The sequence below is a fragment of the Danio rerio genome, chromosome 6, assembly GCF_049306965.1.
Source record: "Danio rerio strain Tuebingen ecotype United States chromosome 6, GRCz12tu, whole genome shotgun sequence".
NCBI classification, from domain to species: Eukaryota; Metazoa; Chordata; class Actinopteri; order Cypriniformes; family Danionidae; genus Danio; species Danio rerio.
Window position 1 is genome coordinate 2630001 of NC_133181.1, and position 17693 is coordinate 2647693.

A 17693-nucleotide genomic window follows, 5' to 3' on the forward strand; every position below is an offset into this window, starting at 1 on the left:
ACTGACCCACTGAACTGCTGATAGCTGGACTACTGAACTAGTCAAAGCTGAACTGCTGCTCGAACTGACTGTGATTTAGGACTAGCACAGCTGAATTTAACCCTCTATCGCATGCATTATGATAAATCTATTTAAAAAAAAATATTTGACTGTTTTGCTTTTCTTAAAATGGCTTAAAGGTGCAGTAGGGGATTGTCTTCAGCATTGTTTGTTGTGCTGGTTGAAAGTCTCTTCACAGTATTTATATGTATTTTTATATTTTGGGTAATGCCTAGTTCAGACTGCGTGATTTTAGCCCCGATTTTGGCTCGCCGACAGGTTTTGAGAAATCGCCAAATCGACAAATGCCTGAAATCACAGGCAAATCGCTGCTCATGCACATGAGTGACAATCACACAGTATGAACTATCAAAGACGCGATCTGAGAGAATCGCCGATGAGTCGCCGATGCCTGTGAGATATTTGGCGTGCTGAATATCTGGAGCTGTCGGCAATTCAAATCATGCCGTGTGAATTGAGTTTTGACTGAAAATAACATCACCGATCGCTTACAGCCAATGAGAGAGCGGCATTCACTTGTGTGGTGTGTGTGTGTGTGTATACCTGCTGCAGGCCAGCGGGAGGCTGGGGGAGAAGTTAAAAGCACTAATTTTCGGTTTATTTGGACCCACGAAATGGAGGAAAAACTAGTGGAGGTTTGACAGGACTCAGGAGCAACCGTGTCTGTTTGACGTTTCATACATAAAGAAATTCGTTTATTATCAACGTTAAGGAGAAATGGCTAATTCCCTTTAAACCCAGGTGAGCAAACATGTACATGTTCAACCCCATTAAAGGTTTCTTTCTCATTATGTTGTTAATAACAAAAGATATACTACGTGTTTTTGGCTGTGAGACGTAGTTTGGACGAAGTTGTCGGCAATTCTTCCTATAGTAAAGTCATGCAATGTGAAAGTCCCTGTCGCTGATCCATCTTGCAGTGTAAACAAAGCAGCGGCGAAGAAACGCTAGCCCAGATAGTCAAGCAGTGTGAAAACATCTGTGCCACGACTACTTTGAAAATCCTGCGGTCTGAACTTGGCATAAGTGTGCATAAAACTAAAAAACGTTCATCCAATTAAATAGAGTCGGACCGACATCTCTCATAATTCCGATAAGTAGCTCAATCTGTCTGTCAGCACATGCAGATTTGAACAATTGCGCAGCCTTTTGTACGCAGCTCCGCCGACCACAAGAGAGCTAGCACGCGCGCGATCGGTAAAAACATGCTGAATCAAAACTTTCTAAAAACCTGAATCAATATTGGAGTTACCCTCGCACGCTGGAGAAAGGATGACACCATGTCTGAAGGATTTCTCTTAGATGGGTCATGTTCTGTTTTAAAACTGTTTTAGCTTCACGCAAAGCTGATGTAGCGTTAGATGTTGTTGTTACAAATGCGTTCAAAGAAGTGTTGTTCAGCCACTAACATCTTCAGATGAAAGATTGATAAGACTATTTTTTAGTTTCATAACGGCCTTTTACCGCATAGATAATGTAGATTTTAATTAGTTTAACAACAAAACACAAGTAAATATCGCTTTTCCGACTAGTCTCTTCATATATTGTTTACAATGCTACTCTGAATATTCACTCTGAAATAGCATGTCAGTTTGGTTTGCACGCCGCCGGACAAGCATATGCTTTACAAATAATGCTTTACATAAACTAGAATAAAAGAGACCAGTGTAAGAAAATGAAAACAAATAATAAAAATAAAAATAATAAAAAATAAAAAATAGGTAAAACAGATAAAAATGTGTTAAAAATGTGATTAGTAATATTATTAATAATATGAATATTTTTATTAATATATTATATATAAAAATATTTATTTGACGAGTTAAATTCACATGTTTCAGTCAAGGACTGTTATTGATGCACATGCTGGAGTTCAATAATAATCCCAAACATATATATTCTGGACTATAAACATGAAACACCTTGATCTGAAAGTTGACTTTCATTTTCTTTCCTTCATTTTCTATCTCATTTGATTCCATCTTTCTGTCAAGTACGAATAACTCTAGCCAGAAACAGGGCGTTGTTTATATCCAGGTGTAAATGAAGAGTGTGCTAGATTTTAGTGTGTGTGTGTGTGTGCGCGTGTCGTTCTGAATGACTGATGGTGTTTGGCTGTGAGCTCAACCCCTCCACAGGCTTTATGTTGTGCTTTATTTGCTTTAGGCAGGTGTGTTTAATCTCTGATACACCACTGATTTACACACTGACAGGTACAGTGTGTGTGTGTGTGTGTTTGTGTGTGTGTGTGTGTGTGTGTGTGTGTACATTGTATACCTTAAACTGTGGGGATCGCAATGTCCCCACAAGTATAGCAATACCAGTAAATTTTGACCTAGTGGATACATTTTGTTTGGTCCCCATGAGAAAAACGGTTCTTAAATCACACAGAATGATGTATTTGTGTGTGTGTGTGTGTGTGTGTGTGTGTGTGTGTTCACTAAAATCCCCTACTATATTTTCTCTTCTCCCTAGCTTTCTGTATATGGCATGTTAAAGTTACAGAGCACATTAGAGTCACACACATAAACAAACACAGATGACCTTAGACATAACAGGTCACACTTTATACTGTAAGTCCAGGTGTGTGTGTGTGTGTGTTGGGTTGTGAGCTGTTTATCCGCTCACACTTGTTTTCTTGTGCAGCGGTTAAACTGGAGGAAAACAGCATTACAGCAAACTCACACATTCAAACACGTAAACAAGAGTCAGACTGTTCTCAGACCAGTCAGCAGCTCACAGAGACCGACAACACAAAACATACACACTACACCACAGAAAACACACACACACACACACATATATATAAACAGAGAAACACACACACCCACCCTGTCCTGGCATTAGTATTCAGTGCACTGCCTTGTGTCTGTTATGACAGTGTGTTATTATCGAGACTCAACAGAAGTGAGAGTTTTGGAGGACGTTAGGCAGCAACTCTACAACAAACAGAGCTTCAGTGATATTAATAGAATTTAGTCTGTTGACAACAACACATCAAAAAATTATATAGTTTCCTCAATATGTGTGCATGTTTATGATTCAACAGTCTCACAATTAACTGAGAACTTTACTTTTTATTTTTATTCATTCATTAATTTTCTTTTCGGCTTAGTCCCTTTAATAATCTGCGGACACAGCGGAATGAACCGCCAACTTATTTAGTATATGTTTTACGCAGCAGATGCCTTTCCAGCTGCAACCCATCACTGGGAAACACATACACACTCATTCACACACACACTCATACACAACGGTCAATTTTAGCCTACCCAATTCACCTGTACCACATGTCTTTGGACTTGTGAAGGAAACCGGAGCACCCGGAGGAAACCCCACATGTCCAATTTAATAATAGTAAAAAGTAAGAGTAAAAATAATTAAATATTAAGGCTATAATAAATAATAAAAATAATAACTAATACTATATATATATATATATATATATATATATATATATATATATATATATATATATATATATATATATATATATATATATATTATTAATTAATAAATTAAATTATTTATTTATATAGTTGAAGTCAGAATTATTAGCCTCCCTTGATTATTAGCCCTAATTAATTCTGATTAACGAAGAGAATATTTTTTCAACATATTAGTTTTAATAACACATTTGTAATAACACTGATACAGTTTACCTTTGCTGGGATAACAGTAAATTATAAATTGTAGCGAGTATATTTATATATATATATATATTATTTGTGTTTTATTTATTTATTTATTTTTTATTTATCTTGTAGTTGTACTTGTTCTAGAAAAATACATATATATATATATATATATATATATATATATATATATATATATATATATATATATATATATATATATATATATATTATTATTATTAATATATTAGTATATTATTACTGTTATTATTTTTTTCTTTTTTATGTTTGGTAGTGGCTCTTTTTATTTGTCAAACAAGATATTGTAACTAACTGATATTTAGTTCATCATTATTTGAGCAGTTTTGGTAAAAAAAAATAATAAAACAAAATTAAGTAAAAAAGTATAACAAATAAAGGTCTAAGATGTGGAATGCATTGCATTACCTTCGAGATAAACTGTATTGATATTAGTATTGATATTTAATGATATGAAAAAAATATATGCTATTTTAGTTTAGCCTTAAAATGTTGCTAAGCTAACAGCGACACATTCAAAAGAATAAACTTTCATTTGCAAAACAACATTTCTACCACTTGTCAAGCCCATCACAATGCATTTTAGGAGTAGTATACAGTAATTGTGATGCTTCCTTTTGAAAAGCCTTCATTTAAAGAGACAGGTCACCCAAATAAAATTAGTATTCTGTCATAATTTACTAATCCTAAACATTCAAAACTTCTTTTGAGTTTCTTTCGTTAAACACGAAACTTGATATTCTGAAGAATGCTGGAAAAGAACAGCTACTGATTAAAAAAAAAAATATATATATATATATATATATATATATATAAAAAAAATTATATATATATATATATATATATATATATATATATATATATATATATATATATATATATATATATATATATATATATATATGGCTGTTTTCCCCAACATTCTTCAAAATATCTTGTTTTGTGTTTAACAGAAGGAGTTGTATTTTTGGGTGAACTTTGCCTTTAAAGAGTGCAAATAATATCCACCCTATGTAGGGAGCTTGGCGTGTTTTGCAACAGAGCCCCAGTGTGGCTTCAGAGATTTGTTTTGGCGTACTAAATGAGTTAGTAGGTTACAGCTGTTGTAACACTGTCGGTATGATGCCTTAAGGACAGAAAATAAAAAAAGGAAATGGAAAAGGTTTCTCCCACAGCAATGCAAACTTAACACAGCATTTCACTGAGGGCAACCACCTCATGTCTGACATGCCATAAAACACATTTAAAGACTTTCACAATCACAAACTAACTAGACTGCAGCGTCTTGTGCACTTTTCTCAAAAAAGACTTGCTGAGCTCCTGTCAAACACACAAAGAGAAATCTGATGATTTACGTCCGTTTTGGGTTGGCATGTTGTTCATCATCCAGATGTTCACATTCATCCAGTGGCATAAAAACATCCCGGACAGAAAGCCTGGCAGATCCCAATCCACTCATATTAAAGGGATAGTTCACCCAAAAGTTCAAATTTGCTTATTATTATTTAATATGAGTTTCTTTTGTCTAGTTGAACACAAAAGAAGATATCTATGTCTGTTTTGGGTTAGTAAGTCATCATCCAGATGTTCACAGTCCTGCCGCGTCTATCCAGTGCCATAAAAAAACATCACGGACAGAAAGGCACAAAGACTGACCGATCCCAATCCAGACGTCTTAAAGGGATTGTTCAAGGGTTAATTCATAAAACACAAAAGGTTTTTTAATATTTATATAGCGATTTTCTAGACACTCAAAGCGCTTTACACAATGCACGGGGATATCCTCATCCACCACCAGCATCCACCTGGAAGGCAGCCATATTGCGCCAGACAGCACATTACACACTAGCTGATTGGTGGAGAGGAGACAGAGTGATGAAGCTAGTTATGATAAGGGATGGTTAGGAGAGCAAATTTGGTTAAACCCCTACTCTTTTTCGAAGGGCATCCTGGGATTTTTAACGACCACAGAGAGTCAGGACCTCAGTTTAACGTGTCATCACTGAGCAGTATATTGTCCCTGTCGCTATACTGGGGCATTAGGACTCACACAGACTGCAGGTTGGGCGCCCCCTGCTGGCCTCACTAACTCCACTTTCGGCAGCAACCCAGCTTTCCCATGTGGTCTTCCATCCAGGTACTGACCAGGCACAGCCCTGCTTAGCTTCAGTGGACGAACATGTGAGAGTTGCAGAGAGCTAGTGTTACAAAAAAAAAGCATAGGTGCTGTTTTTATAGAATAGCCATATTAATAAAGGCTTTTTAATTTTTTCACTTACTTTTTTGACTGCCTTGGACTTATGATTTCGTTATGAATTCCTTATCCAAAGAGCACCTACACATGAACTACCACTGAAGCACTTTTTGGATTTTTATACTAAGGAAGATATTTCGAAGGAAGCTGAAAACCTGTAACCATTGACTTCCAAAGCAGGGAAAACAAATGCTAAGGGATTTTCCATCCACCTGTTTTTATGCACACTTATGCCGAGTTCAGACTGCATGATTTTCAAAGTTGCTGTGTTTACACTGCAAGATGGATCAGCGACAGGGGCTTTCACATTGCATGACTTTACTATAGGAAGAATCGCCGACAACTTTGTCCAAACTACGTCTCACAGCCAAAAACACGTCGTATATCTTTTGTTATTAACAACATAATGAGAAAGAAGCCCTAGAACATGTACATGTTTGCTCACCTGGGTTTAAAGGGAATTAGCCATTTCTAGTCAACCTTGATAATAAACTAATGTCTTTCTGTATGAAACGTCAAACAGACACGGGCGCTCCTGAGTCCTGTCAAACCTCCACTAGTTTTTCCTCCATTTCGTGGGTCCAAATAAACCACTGTGATGATGTAGGCAGCTAGTGTAAAGTCTGTAATCCTGGGGCATTCATTCATTCATTCATTTTCTTATCGGATTAGTCCCTTTATAAGTCCGGGGTCGCCACAGCGGAATGAACCGCCAACTTATCCAGCACGTTTTTTTACCCAGCGGATGCCCTTCCAGCCGCAACCCATCTCTGGGAAACAATGTACCGCATGTTTCCCAGAGCCTACCCATGTACCGCATGTGTTTGGACTGTGGGGGAAACCGGAGCACCCGGAGGAAACCCATGTGAATGCAGGGAGAACATGCAAACTCCACACAGAAATGCCAACTGAGCCGAGGTTCGAACCAGCGACCTTCTTGCTTTGAGGCGACAGCACTACCTACTGCGCCACTGCATCGCCCCGCAATACTGGAGCAATATAAGAAAAATAGGATGGAAGCATAGCTATTAGTTACAAGTTTCCAACATTTTTTTTTAATTCCTTCTTTTATGTTTAAGAAAGAAAGTTTTTAAGGCTTGAAACAAGTAAAGGGTGAGTAAATTATGACAACATTTTCATATTTTGGTGAACTATGCCTTGAAATCTAGATTTTTTGTGTGTGTTTATCTGCCAAAAACTCTGCTAAAGTTGTTCATTCATTTTCTTGTCGGCTTAGTCCCTTTATTAATCTGGGGTCGCCACAGCGGAATGATCCGCCAATTTATCCAGCAAGTTTTTACGCAGCGGATGCCCTTCCAGCCGCAACCCATCTCTGGGAAACATCCACACACACACACACTCATACACTACGGACAATTTAGCCTACCCAATTCACCTGTACCGCATGTCTTTGGACTGTGGGGGAAACCCGGAGGAAACCCACGCGAACACAGGCAGAACATGCAAACTCCACACAGAAACGCCAACTGAGCCAAGGATCGAACCAGCGACCTTCTTGCTGTGAGGCGAACATGCTACCCACTGCGCCACTGTGTCGCCCTGCTAAAGTTGTCAGTCTCTCATTTTTCCACCTGACGCACTGCTCCGATCTTTCTCCAGCTCGATGAACCATACGTGATCGGAGCATATGTGCTCTTTTGTGTGTTTTGAGCTGCTAATATTTATTTTGGAAACGAGTCCCAGGACCCTCAATCAAATTCCAATGAAATACGATATCCAGGATGATTTGGAGTCCGTTTTTGCGGTCTTGGATCTCGGTGAGAAAAGCAGCTTGGTCTGCAGGGCGCACCGCCGAGAGAGTCAATAAAGCACACGAGCTGTAAAAATAAGTTGGCAGCGTGCAGAGACAGACGTGTTCACGAGACCCGCGCATGTCAGAGGTGAAATATGGCGGTTTAAGATTTAATATGTTCTGGAAATAAATGCGCAAGTGCTGCTAGAGTGTCCGTGAGAGATTCGTTTATGGATGAAGAGAAGTAAAGGAGGGAAAAACGGGGACTTCGAAGACTTAGCATGAGAACATTTAAACATAATCAACTTGAAAAAGCTAACAGAGCTTCAGAAAGTTTGCAGTTATATTAATCTCATTGTCTTTTGTTAATGCATGCAGCACATGGACTGCAAAAGATGCAAAGAATGCAAGATATTTATGAAAGTACCCTCCTAAAAATAAAGGTTGGAAAGCATTAATGGATTCATGACAAACCTTTACCTGCTCTTAAGGACATTTTTCGATGCACAGAAGGTTCATTATGTTGAAAGTATGTTCAATTATTATTTTTTTCTTAGGTAAAGTCAACTAAATGCTCAAAAAGATACAGGTTTACTCACTTTTTAAGTAAAGGCATCCCTTTTTACTGTTAAACATAACAAATGTAATGATGATAGAGGAGAAGACATCAATTTCACAGTGTTTTTGAAGATTCTGTCTGTTCAAATGCACCATGTGCACAGAACAGCACTTGTTTGTCTGCAGAGCATGGACTGCAAAAGATGCAAAGAATGCAAGCAATGCATGAAGGCAGTTTAGTCTAATCCAAGAAAATATGCACAAAATAAAACACAGCACCAAAAGTGTAAGCATGCAAACTGTTTTAAAAACATAAGCTTCAATTAGAGCCGAAATGCCACAGAAAAAGCTCTTAAAGTTTAGTAATGACATTAAAATCAACACAGGCTCATTGCAAATACAAGCTTCAGCCTTCATTTTTTTGTGCACAAACGTTCTTCAACATACATTTGACTAAGGGCTCCTTGATTATGGGAAAATCATAATCACGATTATTTTGGTCATAATTGTGATCACGATTATTCAAAACAATAATCAGATGAAGTCAAAATTATTCACACTTCTGTGATTTTTTTTTACTTTTTTATGTATAAATATTTCCCAAATGATGTTTAACAGAGGAATTTTTCCACAGTATTTCCTATACTATTTAAATAGTTTGAAACCTATTTTAAGGTCAATATTACACTCAAAAAAATCAAGTAGGCATGTATTGGATTTACAAAATAAAAATTTGTCAGATTGAAAAGAACAGATCAAGTTTACGTATGTTAAATGATTAATTCATGTTATTTGAAACTGAATCAAGAAATAATCAAATGAATTTGATCAGAACATGTTGATTCAATGAGACTGAGACGCTTCAAATCGACAACTCTCACTCTGGAGAGTCACTTCGCGCATATCAGTAGGTGGCGGTAGTGCGTTTGAATGTCACCATACGAAAACAACAAGAAGAAGTATCACCCCGTGTTTTCAGCACAGTTTGGCAATTGGTTTTCCCAAGAGCTTGAATGTTATGTATGTTATGTTGTTGGCTATATGTTTCCTATACATTTTATACTTTTACATTTTGAATAGGAGTACCAAAGTGAAGAAAGCTGTTTAAACTCAATTGGTAAAAAAATGATGTTAACGTCCTACAGGTATTGCTTGGGGATCAGTTTTCTTAAGAGCCAAGGTTATTTTGTTGGCTAAATGTTTCTTATACATTTTATATTACATATTACAATTTTGGATATTATATAACATTTTGTATCAGAATATTAAAGAAGAAATTTGTTTAAATGTGATTGGTGCCTGCTAAAGGCTATAATAAAAGATATATATATATATATATATATATATATATATATATATATATATATATATATATATATATATATATATATGTATATATATATATATATTTAGTCATTTAGCAGATGCTTTTATCCAAAGCGACTTACAGATGAGGACAAGGAAGCAATTTACACAACTATAAGAGCAACAATGAATAAGTGCTATAGGCAAGTTTCAGGTCTGTAAAGTCTAAAAAGGAAAGTATTAGTAGTATTAGTATTTTTTTTTTTTTTTTTTTTTTTGGGGTACAGTTAGTGTGATATCCAGAGAGGAAATTGCAGATTAGGAAGTGAAGTGGAGACTAAATAGTTGAGTTTTTAGTCGTTTCTTGAAAATTAGTTCATTCCACCAACTGGGCAGATTGAGCGTGAGCGTTATATATATATATATATATATATATATATATATATATATATATATATATATATATATATATATATATAACATGTTTTCTGTCCTTTTTGTGTTGAATTACTTAATTTTAAATCTTGCTTCATAGTTTTGTCATTTAAAAAATGTAATTTAAACAACAATATTGAACAAGAAATTTACTAGCTGATAAGACGTAATTTTGTTAAAGTAAAGCTTTAGTGTTACATTGAGTAAATTAGAATCATTTTAATTAGAATAACACAATACAAACATTTTGAGTCAATTAGTTGCAAAGAAGTTAGACTGACATATTGAAACCATGTTTTATCTACAAATGTGCTCATACAACATGTTCAAAGCAGTTCAGGTTTACTTAATTGGATTAGATGCATAAAGGGTGCCACGATTAAATCATGTTCATTCAACAATTTTTTTTTTGAGAGTATTAGCCCCTTAAGGCAATATATATTTTTGACTACTGTTATACAATGACTTGCCTAATTAACCCAAGTGGTGCTCGCTGCAGAGCCATTTGGGCGAGCTGAGCTCCAGCGAGGGGGAGCTTGAGCTTGAGCTCCACCTTTTTGCACTTCTTCTACGAGTGATGTCACTGGGGGTAGGGTTAGGGGTGGGGTTGGTGTACGCATTAAAACAGCTTACAGGAGGAGGAGCGACAGCTCATGCTCCCCCTCGCTGGAGCTCAGCTCTGCTCAAATGGCTCTGCAGCGAGCACCCTCTCAATTAACCTAGTTAAGCCTTTAAATGTCACTTTAACCTGAATACTAGTGTCTTGAAAAAAATATCTAGTAAAATATAATGTGCTGTCATCATAACAAAGATAAAATAAATCAGTTATTAGAAATGAGTTATTAAAACTATTTTGTATTATTTTTTACTTAATGACATGCGCAGATTGATTGTTCACCACAAAGCTAGCCATGTGAGCTAAGGACATCAATATGGCTAGTTTTGATTTCATGCATACTTTAAAGAGAAACACGTTTGAAGCTGAAGTTGCAGAGGAGGACTGAAGAAGCTCCATTCTGAACAGTGTATTGAAACTGGAGCAGCTTGTCAGATGTTGTAGATGTTGAGAGCGAGCAGTGGTGTGTTAAAGAAGGATCCATTGTGCCGAACTCCCTCAGTAAGGAGTTAAAACACAGTGGCGCAGAGACAAAGACAACACTGTCCTGACGAGGAGGAAGAGAAGGAGAGACTTACTGGAATCTGACAGCTGAAATACGAGCTTACAGAAGATGAAGAATCTCGTTCAGGTTAGATTAGCGGCTATCTCAAGAGCGCATATGGACTTTTTAACTCCAGCCACTTGTACTTTTAAGATTTCTGTGCTCTTTGTGCAACCCTGGAGTGATTACAGAGACTGAAAAGAGGGTTTTAAAGCTCTGAGTGCCTCTTTTGTCCTTCGCCAACTGCACAAGTCAAGACTTATTCTTTGAGGCAAGCGTAAATGTGTTTTCAAACACCGAACGGCACATTACTGGTGCTTTTCTGCTGTTGCATTGCAAGGAATGGCATGGAATACACTAGGGATGTCAAAATTAATCGTTTCTTCAATGCACCGCGATGCAGACGCGGACAATTCGGTATCGGTTCAGTAATAATCATAACCGGTTATTACTGACGTCATTTACCTCATATGCGCTCTGTCGCGAGGGAGACGACGGCGAGTATTTACAACGCTCTAACTACTTAATACTTATGAACTGTGCACAATTTCACTGTGAGTTTGAGAATAAAAGTAGCCTACCCCCTCTCTCTCTCTCTCTCTCTCTCGCTCGCTTTCGTTCTGCCTCTGTCTCTGTCTCTCTCTCTCTTTCTCACACACACACAGTGGCCCATTTGACCTGCTGGCGTGACTTTTCTTCTCCTCTCGGCTGTTTTACAGTGTTACTTTTGGATACAGAAACGAGCGCGTGTCTGCAGAGTTTTCTCCACCGTGTCTATCATAGATCAGCTGTGAGATCGCCGCTGCCACCTATCATTCATCTGAAGAGCGCAGCGCGCAAGAGCCAATCGCAACCGTTTTGTTGAGGGTGTAACCAATCAAAGAGGTGTAATAGAACTAGACAAGGATCAGAAATTGAGCTGGATATTTATATTTGTTCATATTATTTGCTTAATGCTCATTTTGTTTAAAGTTAGTTTATATATCTGACTGTTTGTATTAAATGACACAATTGTATTACAAATAATAACCTATATAAATATAAATATATTCATACATTTTAATACAAGAGCTGCTGCTGTGAAGAAAATATAAAAGCATCGTCAATGCACCGTGATGCACCGAAATATCGAATTGAACCGAATCGATGGCATGATAATCGTAACCGAACCGAACCGTGAGACAAGTGTAGGTTCACAGCTCTAGAATACACCTTGCTTTTCGAACCCCTATCAAATAGTAATGCTCAACAGTGAACAAACATACATTTCTGCCTTTTTATTTTGTATTTTTGCAACTTCCACTCAGGCAAAAGCACTTATTTTCACAGCTACATCGGCACATGTGCATAGAATTAAATGAATGTTGAGAGAGCATTAAATCACAGTGTCATTTTTGTACCATGACAACATGCAACCAAGCCTACTGTATGTAAACGGAGCAGTGCAAAGTTTCATTTGTCTCACCAGCAACTTTTTGTTTATTTTAACCAAGCGGCAACTCTCCCTCGGGAAGCCGATACGGAAGTAACTGAAACTGCAATTCATCGAAATTCCGCTAGTCCACATGGAGCAAATTTCAGTTGAGCCCACTGTTAGAATGGCCAACTTTACAGCAGAAAAAAAGGTGTTTACAGCCTGGTACAAAGAACGATTTTGGTTCATAAAGCTAATATTACCCTTCATGACAACTGTGAGGGGGGTGAATTTTTATATCTCATCAGTTTCCTTTATATTAGGCTATATTAAGTTTGCATAATTAAAGGGTCCCGACCAGACCTCTACTCCATAGTTAAAATCTAAACTAGATTCTCGACTAAAAAAAAAAGCCTCAAAAGTACATTATGTTGTCCAACAGCTGCAATATTTGTCAAACAGTAGAGTGTCCTCTGCTTGCTGCTGTATGTGGCTAGAGGAATACACAAGGGTGGAGGGTGAAGAGGTGGTACGGGTGCTGCTACTGGCAGAATATCACACGACTATCAGCCAATCAGATTCATGAACCAGACAGAACTGTTGTATAAATGTGTTTGTGTGTGTGTGTTTATGTGTATTTAAAATATAAGAAATTGATATTTATATATTAAAATAAAATCCTGGGGGAGGCAGTGGCGCAGTTGGTAGTGCTGTCGCCTCACAGCAAGAAGGTCGCTGGGTCGCTGGTTCCAACCTCTGCTCAGTTGGCGTTTCTGTGTGGAGTTTGCATGTTCTCCCTGCCTTCGCGTGGGTTTCCTCCGGGTGCTCCTCCACAGTCCAAAGACATGCGGTACAGGTGAATTGAGTAGGCTAAATTGTCTGTAGTGTATGAGTGTGTGTGTGAACGTGTGTGGATGTTTACCAGAGATGGGTTGCGGCTGGAAGGGCATCCGCTGCGTAAAAACTTGCTGGATAAGTTGGCGGTTCATTCCGCTGTGGCGACCCTGGATTAATAAAGGGACTAAGCTGACAAGAAAATGAATGACTGAATATAACCCTGCTCCATTTTCTGTGAAAACACAAACAAATAATATTTTCACACTTTTTGTATAATTACCAATTACAAATAAATTGGATAAACTTATCTTAAAAGCTTGACTGACATGTTTATGTCCTCAGTTAGAACACGCACTAAAATATCATAGATTCTTATCCTCACAAACACCGCTGAATACTGCTGAAAAAGTAATCATACATGTACATTAATGAATCAATCTACAAAACGAGCTCCAGAATTAACAACAGCTGAGCCTCTGTGTGTTTAAACAGTACACTACATCTTAAACTGCAATTACCTGTTGAGCTCAGTCTTGTTTAATTATAGACAAACCTATGCACTGCTGGAGGGGAAGATATTTTGTTTAGATTTAATTGAAAGTTGTCGCACCAAATCTGCCGACTAAAATGAAGGTTTGTGCAGTTGAGAAGACAGACTGAACATTAATTCTAGAAAGTGCTTTGAATGTCTAACATTAGTATAAAAATCTCCAGATATCAAAATGAGCCATTACCTTCACAAAGTTCAGCCAAGGTGATATTTACACAAATAGTGGGAGAGCAATGCATTTGAGGGTCTCCTGAATGCAAATACCAGACTACAGGAACAACGCCAGGCCCCAGACATCCTTCATTTGGGATGCCGAGGATTTGCTAAATGAAGTTTGACTTGGCCGTGTTTGGAAATGTGAGGTGTGGATGTGTAACGGGAGAAGAACTGATGGGGGGTAAACAGAACCATGGGCCCAGAGCCATGGAGAGATGGAGATCTGGACCGCGCAGATGTGTTTACTGAACAAAAAAAGAAAAGAAGAGGATGGGAAAGTCAGCCAGAAGAGCGAAGAGGTTCCACATGCACCAAACGCGGACCACCCTGAACGAGCCGCACACACACTCACGGCCCAGACAAACCACTTCAGTTAACAATTAAACAAAAGTCTATTGTGTCCTTCCACAATCATTCAGAATTATTAATCATTAAGCCCATTGTGGAAGGTATATGGCATACAGTTGAAGACAGAATGATTACCCCCTCAGTGACATTATAATGTGATGTTTTAACAGAGCAAGGGGATTTTTAAAGATATTTTTATTTTGAAGAAAGTCTTATTTCTTTTCATTTGGTTGGTAAAAGCTAGTCTAGAGCACCGTCTGGTATTTTAATGAAGCTAAGAGTGTCATTTAATGTTATAAACTAGACTAGAGCACTGTCTTATGTTAAACACTAGCCTGAGCACCATCTGCTGTTAAAAACTAGCCTAGAGCACCGTCTGATGTTAAAAACTAGCCTAGAGCACCATCTGCTGTTAAAAACTAGCCTAGAGCACCGTCTGATGTTAAACACTAGCCTAGAGCACCATCTGATGTTAAACACTAGCCTAGAGCACCGTCTGATGTTAAACACTAGCCTAGAGCACCATCTGATGTTAAAACTGTAGCCTAGAGAGCCATCTGCAGTTAAAAACTAACCTACAACACTGTCTGCTGTTAAAAACTAGCCTAAAGCATCATTTGTTCTTAAAACTACCTTAGAGCGCTGTCTGCGGTTAAAAACTAACCTACAACACTGTCTGCTGTTAAAAACTAGCTTGGAGCGCCAACTGCTGCTTGCAGAGAGCGACGTCTGATGTTCAACAGTAGTCTAGAGCCTCGTCTGCTGTTAAAAACTAGCCCAGAGCACCATCTGCTGTTAAAAACGAACCTAGAGTGCTGTCTGCTGTTAAAAACTAGCCTAGAGTGCTGTCTGCTGTTAAAAACTAGCCTAGAGAGCGACGTCTGCTGTTAAAAACTAGCCTAAAGAGCGACGTCTGCTCTTAAAACTAGCCTAGAGTGCCATCTGCTCTTAAAAACTAGCCTAGAGAGCGACATATGCTGTTAAAACTAAGCTAGAGCACTGTCTGCTGTTAAAAACTAACCTAGAGCGCCATCTGATGATAAAAACTAGACTAGAGCAACATCTGCTGTTAAAAAATAGCCTTGTGCACCACCTGCTATTAAAACTAGCCTGAAGAGTAACGTCTGTTATAAAAAACTAGCTCAGAGCGCCATCTGCTGTTAAACACTAGCCTACAGCATCATAGAGCACCTAGAGCACCCACTGCTGTTAAAAACTACCCTAAAGCATCATTTGTTCTTAAAAACTACCTTAGAGCGCTGTCTGCGGTTAAAAACTAACCTACAACACTGTCTGCTGTTAAAAACTAGCTTGGAGCGCCAACTGCTGCTTGCAGAGAGCAACGTCTGATGTTCAACAGTAGTCTAGAGCCTCGTCTGCAGTTAAAAACTAGCCCAGAGCACCATCTGCTGTTAAAAACGAACCTAGAGTGCTGTCTGCTGTTAAAAACTAGCCTAGAGAGCGACGTCTGCTGTTAAAACGAACCTAGAGTGCTGTCTGCTGTTAAAAACTAGCCTAGAGAGCGACGTCTGATGTTAAAACTAGCCTAGAGTGCTGTCTGCTGTTAAAAACTAGCCTAGAGAGCGACGTCTGCTGTTAAAACTGGCTTAGAGTGCCATCTGCTCTTAAAAACTAGCCTAGAGAGCGACGTCTGCTGTAAAAAACTAGCCTAAAGAGCAACGTCTGCTGTTAAAAACTAGCCTAGAGAGCGACGTCTGCGGTTAAAAACTTGCCTAAAGAGCGATGTCTGCTCTTAAAACTAGCCTAGAGTGCCATCTGCTCTTAAAAACTAGCCTAGAGAGCGACATATGCTGTTAAAACTAAGCTAGAGCACTGTCTGCTGTTAAAAAGTAACCTAGAGCGCCATCTGATGATAAAAACTAGGTTAGAGCACCGTCTGCTGATAAAAAATAGCCTTGTGTACCACCTGCTATTAAAACTAGCCTAGAGAGTAACGTCTGTCATAAAAAAACTAGCTCAGAGCGCCATCTGCTGTTAAACACTAGCCTACAGCATCATAGAGCACCTAGAGCACCCACTGCTGTTAAAACTAACCTCATAATCAATTTAAGGGCTGAACTGCGATGCATTTTAAAAATCACAAAATAAATGTTTCTAACATTTTTAGTAATTTCTAGTGTTTATCACTGGAAATACAAAGCAAGAAATCAGCATGCGAGACAGCCTAGTGAAGATAAACATCAATATGTGCATATTTCATAGATGAGTACATGACGAAGCAGACATCTGATGTCTGTATCGTCCAGTGACTAAGACATCAGAGTTCACACCGCCTGATTCAATGAACTCCAGACTCTGAGGAATCATTTATGTCTGGAGCTCAAACAAAGGCTGCAATATGAGACACAAATTCAAAAAGCTGGAGTTTGGTGAAATCACTAACCTCAAGTATGAGCAATAACAACAGTGAAGATGTCTTGGTAAATAGTGCATATCTTCTGCACTTCAATCCAAACACTCTAAACCCAATCATAATAATATCTCAATAACTAACAGTGAGATTAAAAATGACTAGCTAAATTAAAACAAATCATTTTAATTGAAGAAATACACTAACCCTGCCTTGTTTATGCTTATATAATCTCTGAGACATTACATGTTCTTTCCCGAGAAAGGACGGGATTTGTTTATGTTTGTTCTTTCCCTGGCAGACATAAACTTCCTGTGCGAGATCACACTCAGGTCCTGTAATCATCTTAATCAGGAAGCCTCGAGGTCTCTACAGCCAAAAGATTAATAGACTAAACACACAAATATCCTCAGCCGGCTAAACACGCATTTCTTGCTATGGTTAATCATTGCACGGAGCTTCATAAAAAGTGTTTTAAACATGCGGTTTATAGGTTTCAGCCTCTAACTAGCAGTGTATGTAACATTTCTATCTGGGTTTAAACCAAGGTCAATGAGGATAGGTTTTTCCACATAAATCCGGCATATTTTTTTCCCAGTGCTCTTCCCACATCTGCTTTGTAAATTATTCCAAGTCGGACAACTGAAACGTGAGCCCGACATCCTCATTACTGAAGACTGGCTGGGGAACGTGAATGATAAATATTTGGGAGATCAAATATATAGCCGTAAGCCTTCAGATGTGCACGAATAGGGATG

At 38.1% G+C, this 17693-nt stretch overlaps 2 protein-coding genes across 7 annotated transcripts in view; one reads left to right on the forward strand and one right to left on the reverse strand.

Moving 5' to 3' along the window:
- The window catches only part of dlgap4b (discs, large (Drosophila) homolog-associated protein 4b), a 253303-nt gene that overhangs the window by 225569 nt on the left and 10041 nt on the right, over nt 1-17693 (reverse strand). The gene's annotated exons all lie outside the window — the stretch shown is intronic.
- quob (quattro b) overlaps nt 1-17693 on the forward strand; it is an 85242-nt gene that overhangs the window by 22556 nt on the left and 44993 nt on the right. The gene's annotated exons all lie outside the window — the stretch shown is intronic.